Source organism: Microcaecilia unicolor, chromosome 5, assembly GCF_901765095.1.
Source record: "Microcaecilia unicolor chromosome 5, aMicUni1.1, whole genome shotgun sequence".
Lineage (NCBI taxonomy): Eukaryota > Metazoa > Chordata > Amphibia > Gymnophiona > Siphonopidae > Microcaecilia > Microcaecilia unicolor.
This window is the reverse complement of record NC_044035.1, coordinates 212,429,254-212,445,373: the sequence shown is the minus strand read 5'-3', so window position 1 is coordinate 212,445,373 and position 16,120 is coordinate 212,429,254. Positions and strand designations below refer to the sequence as shown.

Genomic DNA, 16,120 nt, shown 5'->3' with positions numbered 1-16,120 from the left:
AGGTGCCCGAACTGACCAGATGACCACCTGAGGGAATCAGGGATGGCCTCCCCTTACTCCCCCAGTGGTAACCAACCCCCTCCTACCCAAAAAAACCCAAAACTTTAAAAACATTTTTTGCCAGCCTCTATGCCAGCTTAAAATGTCATACCCAGCTCCATCACAGCAGTATGCAAGTCCCTGGAGCAGTTTTAGTGGGTGCAGTGCACTTCAGGCAGGCAGACCTAGGCCCATCCCCCCCCCCCTACACTTGTGATGGTAAATGTTGAGCCCTCCAACCCCCCCCCCCCCAAAACCCACTGTACCCACATGTAGGTGCCCCCCTTCACCCATAAAGGCTATGGCAGTGGTTTACAGTTGTGGGGAGGGGGTTTTGGGGGGCTCAGCCACCAAGGGAAGGGAGCTATGGACTTGGGAGCAATTTCTGAAGTCCCCTAGGGTGCCCGGTTGGTGTTCTGGCATGTGAGAGGGACCAATGCAATACGAATGCTGGCTCCTCCCATGACCAAATGCCTTGGATTTGGTCGTTTTTGAGATGGGCGTCCTCGGGTTCCATTATCAGCAAAAACCGACGTCACCCATCTCTAAGGTCGGCGATCTCAACATTTAAGTCGACCATCTCTAAGGTCGACCTAAATTTTAGATTTGGGCGTCCCCGACCGTATTATCAAAACAAAAGATGGACACCTATCTTGTTTCGATAATATGGGTTGCCCCGCCCCTTCACCGGGGCGTCCTTATAGATGGTCATCCCCATTCGAAAATGCCACTCTGTGTATTCTAAATACAAGGAGCTAGGTGGTATACATTAAAATCAAAATACAAAAAGGAATGTCATTAATGATAGAACAGAATAAAAACACTCATACATCAAATAAGATAACATATCAGATCAATGCGCTCTCCAGAACCAACTTACAGCTGCTACAGTTTTTAGCCAAAACCTTGTTCGTAATGCTAGGTCTTGAGGAGAGATTTGAAGCTGGAGAATGTTTCTTCACTGCGAATGTGTCCAGGTAAGTTATTTCACACTTTGGGAGCCAGATAGCAGAATGCAGTAAGGCATGTAGACTCATAATGAGTCTTTTTAGGATTAGGGAAAACTAATCGGTTAGTGCCGAGATACCAAAGGTTACATGATGGTGTATAGGGAGTGATTAAAGTAGACAGATGGGGGGTCCCCCCTGGTATAGTAGGCCTTATGTGCAAGTATGAGGATTTTAAAATATTTCAATCTCACAACTGTCACAGTTTGAGGGACGTGAGCCCTAGGACTATAGCAAGGTTGGCTGTACCTATGCAGAGCTGCCAAGGGGGACAGCCTCTTGAGTGGGAGATTTAGGGCCCACTGATAGCTCCGCCCCAACCCACACATAGGTCCGCCCCAACCCGCACATAGCTCCGCCCAGAACTGCCCACAGCTCCATCCACAACCACCACAGTTCTGCCCCAGCACAGCCTCCCTTTCCAGTGATAGCAGGAGACACCTTGTAAAACATCATTTCCTGCTGCTGCGAGACCAACGGCAGAAGGCGATGACGTTTAATGAAGGCTTTTCCTGCTGTCCCTGGAAAGTGGAAACGAAGCTGTTCAACAGGAGATGCCAGCACTCTGGCAGGAGATGACTCGCAAAAGCGGGAGACTTGGCAGGTCTGCCTATGTGATGCAAGCACAGCACAGGTCCTTGCTGCCGATTGCTGACACAGATGTTGACAAAGTCCAGGACCCAGCAACAACTCTAAGCTGGGAGTGATGAAGGCCACTGTCGGCCGCAGACAGACAAGGACTTGAGCAAAACCAACGTCTAGGCAGGCAGCAGGCAGGCAAGGACAGGAACCAGGCAGAGATATAGGCAGGCATGAGCAGGCATGGTCAGGAACAAGCAGGGCATGACCAAACAGGCCAGAATGATGGAACGAGGCCAGGCAGGAACAAACAAACAGGCAGGAACAAGGCCGAGCAGGAACAAACAGGCAGGAATGCTGGAACAAGGCCGAGCAGGAACAAACAGGCAGGAATGCTGGAACAAGCAATGCAAACTGAAGTCTGCAGGACATCAGGAAGCCCATCGCTAAAGTACTGGTTGAATGGATGGATGGAACTTCCTTATATACTTAGGCAAGATGTGATGCCATCAGTCAGCGCCCACTTGCAGGGCTATAAAAGGAAGTGCAGCTTTCCAGGAAGCAGAAAAGATTCTTCAGGCACGGGAGGCTGCTGGACCCTAGAGGATTTCTGAAACACATAAGGGCACAGTACCCCCCTCATCTAAGCCCCTTCCCTGGCCCCTTAGGCCTGTGCTTAAGGGAATAGAGGTGATGAAAGTACCTGATAAATGCAGAGACATGAACATTGTTAGCAGGTTCCCACGTATTATCCTCAGGTCCAAAGCCCTTCCAAGCAAGCAGATAATGTATGTCTTGCCTTGCACTTTGAATCTGGGATCATCTGCAACATCTGATGTGGGTGGTGGAGGTTCTTTTATTGTTTTTTTCAACATAATGACCGGCTTTACTAAGGACACACGGAAGGCAATATGGATGCGCATAGAGGGGGGAAGTTGCTTTTGATAAGTGACTGGGCCCAACTGATGTTGAATTGGGAAGGGCCCTATGAACCTGGGTGAGAACGTCTGAGATAACACCTTAAGCCTAAGTTATTTGGTGCTGAGCCAGACCTTCTTTCCAGGGTGAAATATCAAAGCTGGTCGTCGTTTGCGATCAGCCTAATTCTTGTAGGAGGCTGAAGTGTTTGTGAGCAGGCATCAGGTCTACTCCCAAATTCCTCAGATGTTCCCAAGTGCCTGTTGAACTGCAAGGGTGGTAGAAAAGAGGTGGACCATTACAGGAATCTGGGGATGTTGTCCATACACCACAAAGAAGTGAGAGGATCCTGTAGATTCACTGACGTGATTGTTATAAGAGAAGTCAGCCCAAGGAAGTAGACGCAGCCAGTTTTCCTGGCACTCACAAACGTGGGCCCGGAGAAACGTTTTAGGATTTGATTTACTCTTTCCGTCTGGCCGTTAGACTGAGGATGATATGCTGAGGAGAAATCCAACTGGACGCTGAAATTCTTACATAACTTCCACCAAAAGCAAGAGGTGAACTGAACTCCACGGTCGTTGACAATGCGTTCTGGTAGTCCATGGAGACAGAAGATTTCTTTAACAAAGAACTGGGCCAAGGTGGCAGCAGATGTTAAGGAGCTCATGGGTATGAAGTGTGCCATCTTGGAAAAATGATCCACCACCACCCAGATAGGAGTGCACCCTGGGGGGGAACGGAAGATCGGTAATGAAATCCACAGCTATGTCTAACCAGGGCCGCTCCAGAAGAGGCTGGAGCAGGCCCCAAGGATGAGCGTGCATAGGCTTATTTTTGGCACAGTTGACACTGGATTTGACATCTTGTATATCTTGAGACATGTTGTACATCTTGAAACATTTGAGGCCACCAATATTGATGTGCCACAAGTCAAAAGGTTTTCTTTATTACCAGGTGCCCTGCAAGTTTGGAGTCATGTGCACACCGCAAGACCTTCCCTCTTAATCATTTCAGAACCAGTGTCTTCCCCAGAGGTACAGTGATCTGGGAAACAGCCAGAATCTTTACAGGATCGATGATGGTTTGAGCTAGATGGGGCGCATGGAGAGCGGTTGCTCCCCAAACAGACTTTTAGAAAAAATGGCGCCTATGCGCCACCGCCACATGCCAATATCGTTCTCTACCTCCGTCCTCTTCCCTCCCTTGCGAGCTTCTCCTGTCTCTTCTGCCTCTCCCATCTGCGTGGCTGTTTTTACAGCCCTGAAGTGTTCTCCGTCCGGCACTGGCGATTCAGATAGCCTTCTTGCCAGCGTCAGGGCCTCTCCTCAGGCACATCCCACCTCTGCGGAAAACAGAACGTTGCATTACAGTAGGCGGGATGCACCTGAGGAGAGGCCCCGATGCTGGCAGAAGGCTGACTATCTGAATCACTGGTGCCGGACGGAGAACGCTTCAGGGCACTGAAAATGACCACGCGGACTGTAGATAGGCTGTGGGAGAAACGCGAAAGATGTAAGACTTGGGGAGGGGGTGGAGAAGGGAGAAACAGCTGACTAAGGAGGTTTTAATAGGAGTGGAAGTCAGCCTAGCTAGTCCATTGTAAGCAAGGAAGCCGGTTTGGTTAATCTGTTTCCACTCCCCCACGCAGCCGTCATTGCCGTTCACTCGAAACAACGCAAGCAAACTTATGAGCTGCTGCCTCCACCTTGTCATTTTTTATTGTTGGTCCATCTGTAGCAAGTCTAAAGCTGTTTCAGTTAGATAGGCAGTGCCTTAAAAGTGTGAGGAGAAAAGAAATAACAATTGAATATCACTAAAACAGCTTCAAAAATATTGTAGCTGGTAGAAACCGCAATTATAAACTCTATAGGTTGAGGTCATTTTTCTTCACTGTTCTTGTTCTATACAATACAGATGTCCAGATTTCAGTGAGGATATCCTGTTTCCTGATGGGTTCATCTTAACTGTTGTTGTAATCTGCCTTGGGAAGCCTGGTGTTTTAAAGGTGATAGAATATATTGAAATTAAATGAAAGTAGAATTAAACTCTCCTTTCATTAGGGCACATGGAATCACATCATCTATTTTGTAGAACTTTCTTTTAGACTATAATACAAAAAAGGATCTGCTACTGGTAAATGACAGAAACCACCCCCTAAGGGGGCTGTCTTCGAATTAGCAGGAAAAAAGGCCTCAAAGAGCTTCCAGGTCATCAATAGATCTGCAGAAGCTACACCGGGTCTCAAGACCCTACTTTCATCCTTGGCCAAAAACCTGCTTTGCGTTATTTAATTAACAAAAATTGATCGTGGATACAAGAGCATGGAGAAGGAGTGCTGACCTTTCTTTCAAATGTGAAATTGAAGCCCTGAAGCAGCCATGCGAAACGCTGGCCACCGTCGGCTTAACACATTGATAATAGAAAGAAGAGAGGGAAACAGCACGACACGCTGATTTGAGAGTTCTCACTATAAAGATAAGTGGGTTACTGAGTATCAAATAATCAATTGAACTGTCTATGAAGGTGGAGCACATATATATATACATTGTATCCACGATCAATTTTTGTTAATTAAATAACGCAAAGCAGGTTTTTGGCAAAGGATGAAAGTAGGGTCTTGAGACCCGGTGTAGCTTCTGCAGATCTATTGATGATCTGGAAGCTCTTTGAGGCCTTTTTTCCTGCTAATTTGAAGACAGCCCCCTTAGGGGGTGGTTTCTGTCATTTACCAGTAGCAGATCCTTTTTTGTATTATAGTGTTGATTATCTGATCTGCATTCGAACCGTAATTAGTATTTAGTTGAACTTTCTTTTAGATACATAAATGGATTATTCTGTTTTGAACATGTTTCAGGGGCAAGTGGTTTTATATGTCAGAATAAAAAGAAATATTTTGTTTCATCAGATCTCTTTTGTTTAAACATAAATGGGCTATAAGCCCCTAATGCAGTCCATTGGTTCTTGTGATGACTGTGCCAAAACTGAAATCTCTATCTGGTCGATAATAAAAGGAACACTATCCACCCTAAAAAGTTGTTTTGTGGCTGTGCATGAGGAATTGTGATATTGAATAAATAAATGTATATTTGTGTCCCTAGTCTTGCATCCTATGTTTAAATAATCCTTTCAAGAAATCCAGTTAATCATTTAACATTAGTGGAACATAGCCACAGAGGCATGGTATGGTCGCGTTTTTAATAATGGTAATACTAGGGCCCATCTAAGGAACAGGTTATTTTGAGTTAGTCTTCACTGGACCAAACTTGCTTTCCTTGTGCCATCACTATCCAGCAAGATAGGCAGTGTCTTAAAAAGTGGAGGATAAAGGATTTTTTTTTTACACATTTATATCACACATGATCCCAAGTAAAGTCGGATTAAATGTAGCTTACATTTGAAAATACAAATACCTGTTTTGTAAAAGGTACATTTTTTTTCAATTTTTATTTTGCAAAGTGCAGAAGAAAATTACCAGTATTGCACTGTTTATAGAGTCTGGCTTCCTTGGGTAGAGAGGAGGGGGTCTCTATTTGAATTTTTGTTGGTTTTTTTTTTCTTTTGTGGCTCCCTATTTTGTATTAGATTGTTATCGTGGAATGTTGTCACAATTTGGGTTTCTGCCAGGTGCTTGTCACCTGGGTTGGCCATTGTTGGAAACAGGATAATGGATAGATGGACTATTGTGTGTGCTAGGTAGTTAAGAAGACAGGTTGCCTGCTCTGGACAGTCCAGGGACCTCTTCTGCATCCTGCCTCCTGATGTAACTTACTGTTTCCTTGTAGGCAGGACGCAACAGAGACAGCATGTATTAATCAGTGCCCGCAACAGCCCTTGAGCAACAACACAGACACTGCTGTCTAGCTGACCCCAACCGGCGCCTATTTTATAAAAGACTGCTCCCCCTGAGATCAAAACCTGGCTTTCCATCTGGGTACACTAAAACACAGGAGTAGAGAAGATCTCAAAACACCTCATTAATGAAGAGCTGAAATACTGCGAAGGCATTGCATAATCCAAAAGGCATCACCAGATATTCATAATGTCCGTTCTGTGTGTTGAAGGCCATCTTCCGCTCGTTGCTGGTCGAATACAGATCGGCTTATAGGCCCTGTGGAGGTCAAGTTTGGTAAAAGTGGTTGCCTCTTATAGGCGGTCAAAAAACTTCACTATAACTGGTAAGGGGTACTTATTCTTAATGATGATAGCATTTAGGCTGCAATAGTCGATGCAGGGTTGTAAGGATCCATCTTTCTTCCCAACAAAAAAGAATCCGGCCCCTGATGGAAAGGTGGAGGGATGGATGAAACCATGTCACAGGTTGTCTTGAAAATACTCCTCCATAGTGAGCTGACTTTGCCCTTGGGTGACATCTTACCCGGCAGGAGGTTAACAGGTCAATTATACTCCCAAAAAGATGGTAATTTCTTGGCTTGTTTCTTGCAGAAAATGTAAGCCTAAGCGCCATATTCTGCTGGGAGACCAGGAGGCAGGGCTGATTTGGTTTTAGCCAAAGTTAACCAAGGTTGAACAGGTGTTAGGCAGGAATGAAAACAGGTCACACCGCAGGCCAGAATATCTCCAGAGCACCAGTCGATATGAGGTTCATGTTTCTGTAACCATGGAAGACCCAAAATGACCTGATTAACTGATCTAGGGAGTACATAGAATTCTATTGTTTCTTGATGCAAGAGGCCCACCTAAAGAGAAACAGGGCTAGTAATCACTAACAGGTTCCTAGGCAGTGGATCCCCATAGACCAAGGGGATACAAAGAGATCTCCTAAGAGGATTTACAGAAATATCATACTGGCAGATCAGCCATTCATCCACAAAGTTCCCAGCAGCCCCAGAGTCAAGGAAGGCTTGGACAATAATTTGTTTTTTTCTCCCCACTGAAGAGTGACTGGTAAGGAAATTAGGGATGTTGAAGCAGTTTGAAATGGATCTAGAGGTGCCTCCCCAATCAATCCTAGGCCTTGGAGTTTCCCGGTTTCCTGGGACATCTAGTTGCATAATGTCCTAAGTCTGTGCAATATAAACAGAGATTTTGTGCTTTTTGAGGTTGTTTCTCTTCCTCTGAGAGTCAAGAATGCCTCATCTGCATGGGAGAGAAACTGTGATTGTATATGCTTCTGAAATCGGGGTGAAAGGCCTATGGAGTGACACCAGTCTCCACGCTCCTTGGCCCTCTCTTGAAATTGAATATCAATCTTGATGCTTAGGGAGATAAGGTCATCCAAATTGGTTGGAAGATCCTACCCCACAAGTTCATCCTTAATGTGTCCTGCAAGGCACTGCCAAAAGACAGTCACTTGGGCTTCTTGATTCCATTGCAGTTCTGAAATCAGGGTCCGGAATCAAATGGCATACTGACCCGCAGTTAATGTCCTTTGTTGTAGGTGAAGGAGCTCGGAAGCTACAGAGGAGGAATGCCCTGGCTCATCAAACACCTGCTAAAAGTGTTCAGTTTTGGAGGCCATACCTTGCTAAGGATGTAAAAAGAATTGAAGCGGTGCAAAGAAAAGCTACAAGAATGGTATGGGATTTGCGTTACAAGACGTATGAGGAGAGACTTGCTGACCTGAACATGTATACCCTGGAGGAAAGGAGAAACAGGGGTGATATGATCTGAGACAACATGGTTTCACCAAAGGGAAATCGTGCCAAACGAATCTCATTGAATTCTTTGACTGGGTGACAGGAGAATTAAATCAAGGACGTGCTATGGACGTCATCTACTTAGATTTCAGCAAGGCTTTTGACACGGTTCCCCACAGGAGGCTCTTGAATAAACTAGATAGGCTGAAGATAGGACCCGAAGTGGTAAACTGGATTAGGAACTGGTTGACGGGCAGACGCCAGAGGGTGGTGGTGAATGTAGTTCGCTCGGAGGAGGGAAAGGTGAGTAGTGGAGTGCCTCAGGGATCGGTGCTGGGGCCGATTCTGTTCAATATATTTGTGAGTGACATTACCGAAGGGTTACAAGGTAAAGTTTGCCTTTTTACGGATGACACCAAGATTTGCAACAGAGTGGACACCCCGGAGGGAATGGAAAACATGAAAAAAGATCTGAAGAAGCTGGAAGAATGGTCTAACGTTTGGCAATTAAAATTCAATGCGAAGAAATGCAAAGTGATGCACTTAGGGAGTAGAAATCCAAGGGAGACGTATGTGTTAGGCGGGGAGAGTCTGATAGGCACGGACGGGGAGAGGGATCTTGGGGTGATAGTATCTGAGGACCTGAAGGCGACGAAACAGTGCGACAAGGCGGTGGCCGTAGCTAGAAGATTGCTAGGCTGTATAGAGAGAGGTGTGACCAGCAGAAAAAAGGTAAAATTATGTATAATCATACCTGATAATTTTCTTTCCATTAATCATAGCTGATCAATCCATAGACTGGTGGGTTGTGTCCATCTACCAGCAGGTGGAGATAGAGAGCAAACTTTTGCCTCCCTATATGTGGTCATGTGCTGCCGGAAACTCCTCAGTATGTCGATATCAAAGCTCCATCCGCAGGACTCAGCACTTAGAGAATTACACCCACGAAGGGACACTCTGCCCAGCTCACCACCGCCGAAACGGGGGAGGGGAATTAACCCAGCTCATCCCCACACAAGTGGGGGAGGGGAATCCGTCCAGCTCATCCCCGCGGAGCGGGGGAGGGACACCACACCCGCCGATGCGGGGGGATCTGGCTTATCCTGCAACCGCAACCGCGGGAGGAGCTGACTGACCCTAACACCGCCGAAGCGGGAGGGGTACAAAGCTGCCCTACAGCCGCACGAAGCGGGAGGGAGTGCCGGCAGAATTTATGTCTCAATCCAGCCCCGTAAAACGGAGGGGAGAGGAATGCAGCAGCTCACTGTAACACAAACTCGTCTCAACTCTTGAAGAATCCAAGTGAAAGAACTTGAACACGAAGTCTTTCTGAAATAACTGAAGACTAAACTTGAACCTGAAATGCAACCAGAATAAAAACAGAACAGATATCTGGGAGGGGCTATGGATTGATCAGCTATGATTAATGGAAAGAAAATTATCAGGTATGATTATACATAATTTTACCTTCCATATCATCAAGCTGATCAATCCATAGACTGGTGGGATGTACCGAAGCAGTACTCACCCAGGGCGGGACATTGAAATCCCTGACCTCAACACTGAAGCTCCAAACCGGGCCTCCGCCCGTGCAGCCACAGTCAAACGGTAATGCTTGGAGAATGTATGAGCCGAAGCCCAAGTTGCCGCCTTGCATATCTCTTCCAAGGAGACGGATCCGGCCTCTGCCATCGAGGCCGCCTGAGCTCTCGTGGAGTGAGCCTTCAGCTGGATAGGCGGCACCTTCCCCGCGGCCACATAAGCCGCTGCAATGGCTTCCTTGACCCATCTTGCCACTGTAGGCTTAGCAGCCTGCAGACCCTTACGAGGACCTGCAAACAGGACAAACAGATGATCCGATTTCCGGAAATCATTGGTCACTTCCAAGTATCTGAAGATGACTCGTCTCACATCCAGATATTTAAGAGCAGAGTACTCCTCTGGGTAGTCCTCCCTACGAAAGGAAGGGAGACAGAGCTGCTGATTCACATGGAAGCGAGAAACAATCTTGGGCAGGAAGGAAGGCACTGTGCGAATAGTCACTCCTGCCTCAGTGAACTGCAGAAAAAGGCTCTCGACATGAGAGCGCCTGGAGCTCGGAAACTCTTCTGGCTGAAGTGATAGCCACCAAAAAGACTGCTTTCAACGTCAGGTCTTTCAGAGATGCCCTCGACAAGGGTTCAAAAGGCGGCTTCTGCAATGCTCTTAGCACCAGGTTGAGATTCCACGCAGGCACCACTGAGTGCAGAGGAGGGCGCAGGTGATTAACTCCCTTGAGAAAGCGCACCACATCTGGCTGCGAAGCCAGGGAAGCACCCTTCAGGCGGCCCCTGAAGCAAGCCAGAGCCGCTACCTGGACTTTAAGGGAACTGAGCGACAGGCCTTTCTCCAGACCTTCTTGCAGGAACGCCAACACTGAAGAAATTGGAGCAGTGAAGGGAGAAAGTGAGCCTGCTTCACACCATGCTGCAAAGATACGCCAAACCCTGGCGTAAGCAGTAGAAGTAGAGCGTTTCCTCACTCTCAGCATAGTGGCGATGACCTTGTCTGAGAAGCCCTTCTTCCTCAGACGCTGCCGCTCAATAGCCAGGCCGTAAGACCAAAGGGAGAGGGATCCTCCATCACCACGGGACCCTGATGTAACCGGCCCTGCTCCACTGACAGCCGCAGAGGATCGTCGACTGAGAGCCTGATCAAGTCCGCATACCAGGGACGTCTGGGCCAATCCGGACCCACCAGGATTACCCTGCCGGGATGCTTTGCCACCCGGTCTAGCACCCTGCCCAACATGGGCCAGGGCGGGAACACATAGAGGAGCTCTTGTGTCGGCCACTGTTGGAGAAGAGCATCTACTCCCAGGGATCGAGGGTCCCGTCCTCTGCTGAAAAAGCGCGGCACTTGGCAATTGGCCGATGACGCCATCAGATCTAGGCTCGGCTGGCCCCAGCGCTTCGTGATGTCCAAGAACGCCTGAGCAGATAGTTGCCACTCTCCGGGCTCCAAGGTATGGCGACTGAGAAAGTCCGCCTTGACATTCATGACTCCGGCAATGTGGGCCGCTGAAAGCTGCTCCAGGTTCGCTTCCGCCCACTGGCAAAGACTCATAGCCTCCTTGGCTAGAGGGGCGCTCTTGGTACCTCCCTGGCGGTTGATATAGGTCACAGCCGTGGCATTGTCCGACAGGACCCGTACAGGCTACAACACCAGTACCGGGATGAACTCCAATAACACCAACCGAATGGCTCTGAGTTCCAGGAGGTTGATAGACCACTTGCCTCTGCAGGAGACTAGAGCCCCTGCGCTGTCCTTCCCAAGCAGTGGGCTCCCCAGCCCATCAAAGAGGCGTCTGTCGTGACGACAATCCACTCCGGGGTCAACAGAGGCAATCCTGCAGACAACTTGTCTGTCTGCGTCCACCAGCTCAGCGCCTTGCGCACTGCTGGGTCCACGGGAAGGCGCACAGCATAATCCTCCGACATCGGAGTCCAGCGCAGCAGCAGAGATAGCTGTAGTGGTCCCATATGAGCCCTGGCCCAGGGCACTACTTCCATCGTGGCCGTCATAGAGCCCAACAGCTGCACGTAGTCCCAAGCCCGAATAGGAGAGGCTACTAGGAACTAGTCCATCTGAGCCTGAAGCTTGACAATCCGATTGTCTGGCAGGAACACTCTGCCCACTTGGGTGTCGAATCGAACTCCCAGATACTCCAGGGACTGAGTCGGGCGCAGCTGGCTCTTCTTCCAGTTGATGATCCATCCCAGGGAGCTCACAAGAGCAACTACCTGGTCCATAGCTTTGCCGCACTCTGCATAAGAGGGGGCTCGGATCAACCAGTCGTCCAGATAAGGATGGACTTGTACTCCTTCCTTTAGCAGGAAGGCCGCTATGACCCCCATTACTTTGGAAAAGGTCCGCGGAGCAGTAGCCAACCCGAAAGGGAGGGCTCTGAACTGGAAGTGTCGTCTCAGGACTGTAAAACGCAGAAAGCGTTGGAGAGGAGGCCAGATGGGAATATGCAGGTACGCTTCCTTGATGTCCAAGGAAGCCAAGAACTCTCCTGCCTTCACTGCCGCTATAACAGAGCGGAGAGTCTCCATGCGAAAGTGCCTCACTTTCCAGGCCCGATTGACCCCTTTGAGGTCGAGGATAGGCCGGACAGAACCTCCTTTCTTTGGAACCACAAAGTAAATGGAGTAACGTCCCTTGCCAATCTGATTTTTTGGCACCGGAACGACCGCACCCAGGCGGATCAGGTTGTCCAAGGTCTGCTGCACTGCCACAGCTTGACCGGAGACTTGCAGGGAGAGAGTACAAACCCGTCTCTTAAGGGTTGGCAGAACTCTAGCTTGTAGCCGTCTCTGATGACTTCCAGCACCCACGCGTCTGAAGTTATAGTGGTCCACTCGCCCAGAAACGAGGACAGCCGTCCTCCAATCTGCACTGGGGCGTGGACCAAGGCCCCGTCATTGGGTACGAGACCCTGGGGGAGGACCGGAGGGAGCACCTCCGGGACGGCGGTCTCTGCGAAAGGAATGCTGCTTGGGGGAGAAATTCCTCTTGAAGGAAGAGGGGGCAGAGGAACCCGACTTGCCCGGGCGGTACCGACGGGCTTCCTGCAACCGTCCTCTGGAGGTACCGGGACGAGTACTAGCCCGAGCCCTGACCTCTGGTAATTTCTTGCCCTTAGACGTGCCGAGATCGGTCACGATTTTGTCCAGCTCGACCCCAAAGAGCAGCTTGCCTTTAAAAGGCAATCTAGCCAGGCGGGATTTAGAGGCGTGGTCAGCAGACCAATGTTTCAGCCAAAGCCACCGCCGCGCAGAGACTGTCTGAGCCATGCCTTTAGCTGAGGCTCTCAAGACATCATACAGCAAGTCTGCCAAATAGGCTAAGCCCGATTCCAGGGCCGGCCAATCAGCCCTCAAGGAAAGATCCGAGGGGGAAGCCCGCTGCACCATAGTCAGGCACGCCCTGGCCACATAGGAGCCGCAAACTGAGGCCTGCAAACTTAAGGCAGCCGCCTCAAAGGACGACCTTAAGGCCGCCTCCAATCTTCTGTCTTGGGCGTCCTTTAGGGCCGTGCCACCTTCCACCGGCAACGCCGTTTTCTTAGTCACCGCAGTGATTAAAGAATCCACGGTAGGCCACAGATAGGCCTCCCGTTCACTCACAGCCAAAGGATAGAGGCGGGACATAGCCCTAGCCACTTTAAGGCTCGTTTCCGCAATTAAGGTGTGCATGGCATCATGCACGTGGAAGGATCTAGGCGGGCGCTTCGTCCCCAGCATAATGGCAGAGCCAACAGGGGCTGAGGGAGAGACGTCCTCCGGAGAGGAAATCTTCAAAGTGTCCATGGCCTGTAAAAACAGGTTGGGCAAATCCTCTGGGCTAAAAAGCCGCGCTGCAGAGGGGTCATCCGCTCCATCCGAGCGGGGATCTATCTCCTCCAAGGAATCCGCAAAGGACCGTTGGGAGACCTCAGACACGCTGCCCTCATCTACATCGGAGGAGACAAAGTCCTCCAAGGCCTGGAAATCAACCCGAGGGCGTTTACCTCTGGGAACCTCAACCTCTTTATCAGAAGAGGGAGCAGGGGCAGCGTTTTGCATGAGGAAAGCCTGATGCAGCAGCAAAACAAACTCGGGGGAGAAACCCCCCAGACTGTGCACTTCCGCAGCCTGGGCAACAGCCCTAGACGCACTCTCAACCGGCGCTCGCAATAGCGGGGGAGAGACATGCTGCGCATCCAAAATGGCGTCCGGCGCGAAACTCCGCGAAGGAGCCGCGCGGGAAGAACGGCGCTTAACTTTAGCCGCTTGTGCCGTCGCCCAAATTAAGGGCGTTCATGGCATTAATGTCTCCAACCTCAAGGGCGGCCCACGAAGAAGCCGTCCGAGCCGCGTGGCCGGCCAAGATGGCGGAGGCGAGGAGCGGGGGATGGGCGTTTATGGCGGGAAAAAACCGCCACGCCGGAGGAACGACCGGGACATTCATCGGTCACTAAACTGTCACCCATCAAGGGCGAATCAGGTTGTAAAACCCCCGCATCCCCTCTAGAAGCGCTCCAGCGATCCGGGGAGCGACCCTTTGCGCCCTCGCCCTCCGACGCCATATGCCACGAGGAGAAGAATCGGGGAACCCCCTGCCCGCTATAAAAAGGTAAAATTACCTGCTTGCCGCTCCGAGCTGTAACGAACTGGTGTCCCAGTGAGTAGCTGCAATGAACGTTTAAAGAAACGTCGAATTAAACGCCTTTAAAGACGTTTAAAATTTTTTTTTTTTTTTTTAAACGGAGCCAGCGGGAGGGGGGAGAAAAGGAGGGACCTGGCACCACCAGGTTTGCACTTGCTCAAAAGAGCCCTCAACCCCAGGCCTCAACAAAACCTAAGGATTAGGCTTGGAGGCCTAGCCAGAGCTGCTGCTGTGTGTGACCACCACCTGCTGAGATAGAGAACATACTGGGGAGTTTCCGGCAGCACATGACCACATATAGGGAGGCAAAAGTTTGCTCTCTATCTCCACCTGCTGGTAGATGGACACAACCCACCAGTCTATGGATTGATCAGCTTGATGATATGGAAGGAGGTTTTAATGCCCCTGTATAAGACGTTGGTGAGGCCCCACCTGGAGTATTGTGTTCAGTTTGGAGGCCGTACCTTGCGAAGGATGTTAAAATAATGGATGCGGTGCAAAGAAAAGCTACGAGAATGGTATGGGATTTGCGTTCCAAGACGTATGAAGAGAGACTTGCTGACCTGAACATGTATACCCTGGAGGAAAGGAGGAACAGGGGTGATATGATACAGACGTTCAAATATTTGAAAGGTATTAATCCGCAAACGAACCTTTTCCGTAGATGGGAAGGCGGTAGAACTAGAGGACATGATATGAGATTGAAGGGGGGCAGACTCAAAAAAGATGTCAGGAAGTATTTTTTCACGGAGAGAGTGGTAAATACTTGGAATGCCCTCCCGCGGGATGTGGTTGAGATGAAAACGGTAGTGGAATTCAAGCATGCGTGGGATAAACATAAAGGAATCCTATTCAGAAGGAATGGATCCTCAGAAGCTTAGCCGAGATTGGGAGGCTGGGCTAGTGCTGGGCAAGACTTCTACGGTCTGTGCCCTGAAAATGGCAGATACAAATCAAGGTAAGGTATACACAAGAAGTAGCACATATGAGTTTATCTTGTTGGGCAGACTAGATGGACCGTGCAGGTCTTTTTCTGCCTTCATCTACTATGCTACTATGTAAGTGAGTGAGGAAGTCTGCCAGGTTGGACATAAGCGGGTTGTCCTGCTCCCACAGGGGAGATGCCCAAGCCTGTGCTTGTCCAGAAAGGAGAGAGAAAATGATGGTGACCTTGATCCGATCAGATGGGAAGATATAGAGCTGTGGTTCAAAGTTCATCAGGCACTGGTTTATAAATCCCCAGCATGCCTTGGGGTCTCCATCAAAGTATGGCAATGCTAAGACTTGAGGTTGGAACACTGGGTGAGCTGGAGGCGGGGTTGCTGAAGAAGGATCCTGGAAGCAGATTTGAAACTGAAGGGACTGTGGTTCACATCACTGTTAGCTGAGCACAAACCCCCCTGAAGGGTTACCATGAGCTGTTGAATCTGAGACTATTGTTGCTGGACCACCTGGGTGAGGTCCTGGAGGCATAGGAGCCAACTTTTCAAAATTATTGGGGGGTGCTGAAAATTGTTTTTCTTACAGGTGGTGCATTCCCCCTCCCCCTCATCCCCCTCCCTCTCTCCCTCATCCCCCTCAATCTCCCCTGTCCCCCCTCCGTCTCTGTCCCCCGTCCCCCCTCCACCTCCCTCCGAGTTCCAGGCCCCCCTCCCTCCCAGTTCCAGTCCCTCTGAGTTCCATAGTCCCCCCTCCCTCTGAGTTCCAGGGTCTCCCCTCCCTCTATTCCATGGTCCCCCCTCCCTCCCTCCCTCCCTCTTTCCAGGGTCCTCCCTTTTGTTTTTT

At 49.6% G+C, this 16,120-nt stretch overlaps 1 protein-coding gene across 1 annotated transcript in view; it reads right to left on the bottom strand.

The window, feature by feature from the left end:
* EXOC3L1 (exocyst complex component 3 like 1) overlaps nucleotides 1-16,120 on the bottom strand; it is a 434,251-nt gene that overhangs the window by 36,309 nt on the left and 381,822 nt on the right. The window lies entirely within an intron of this gene.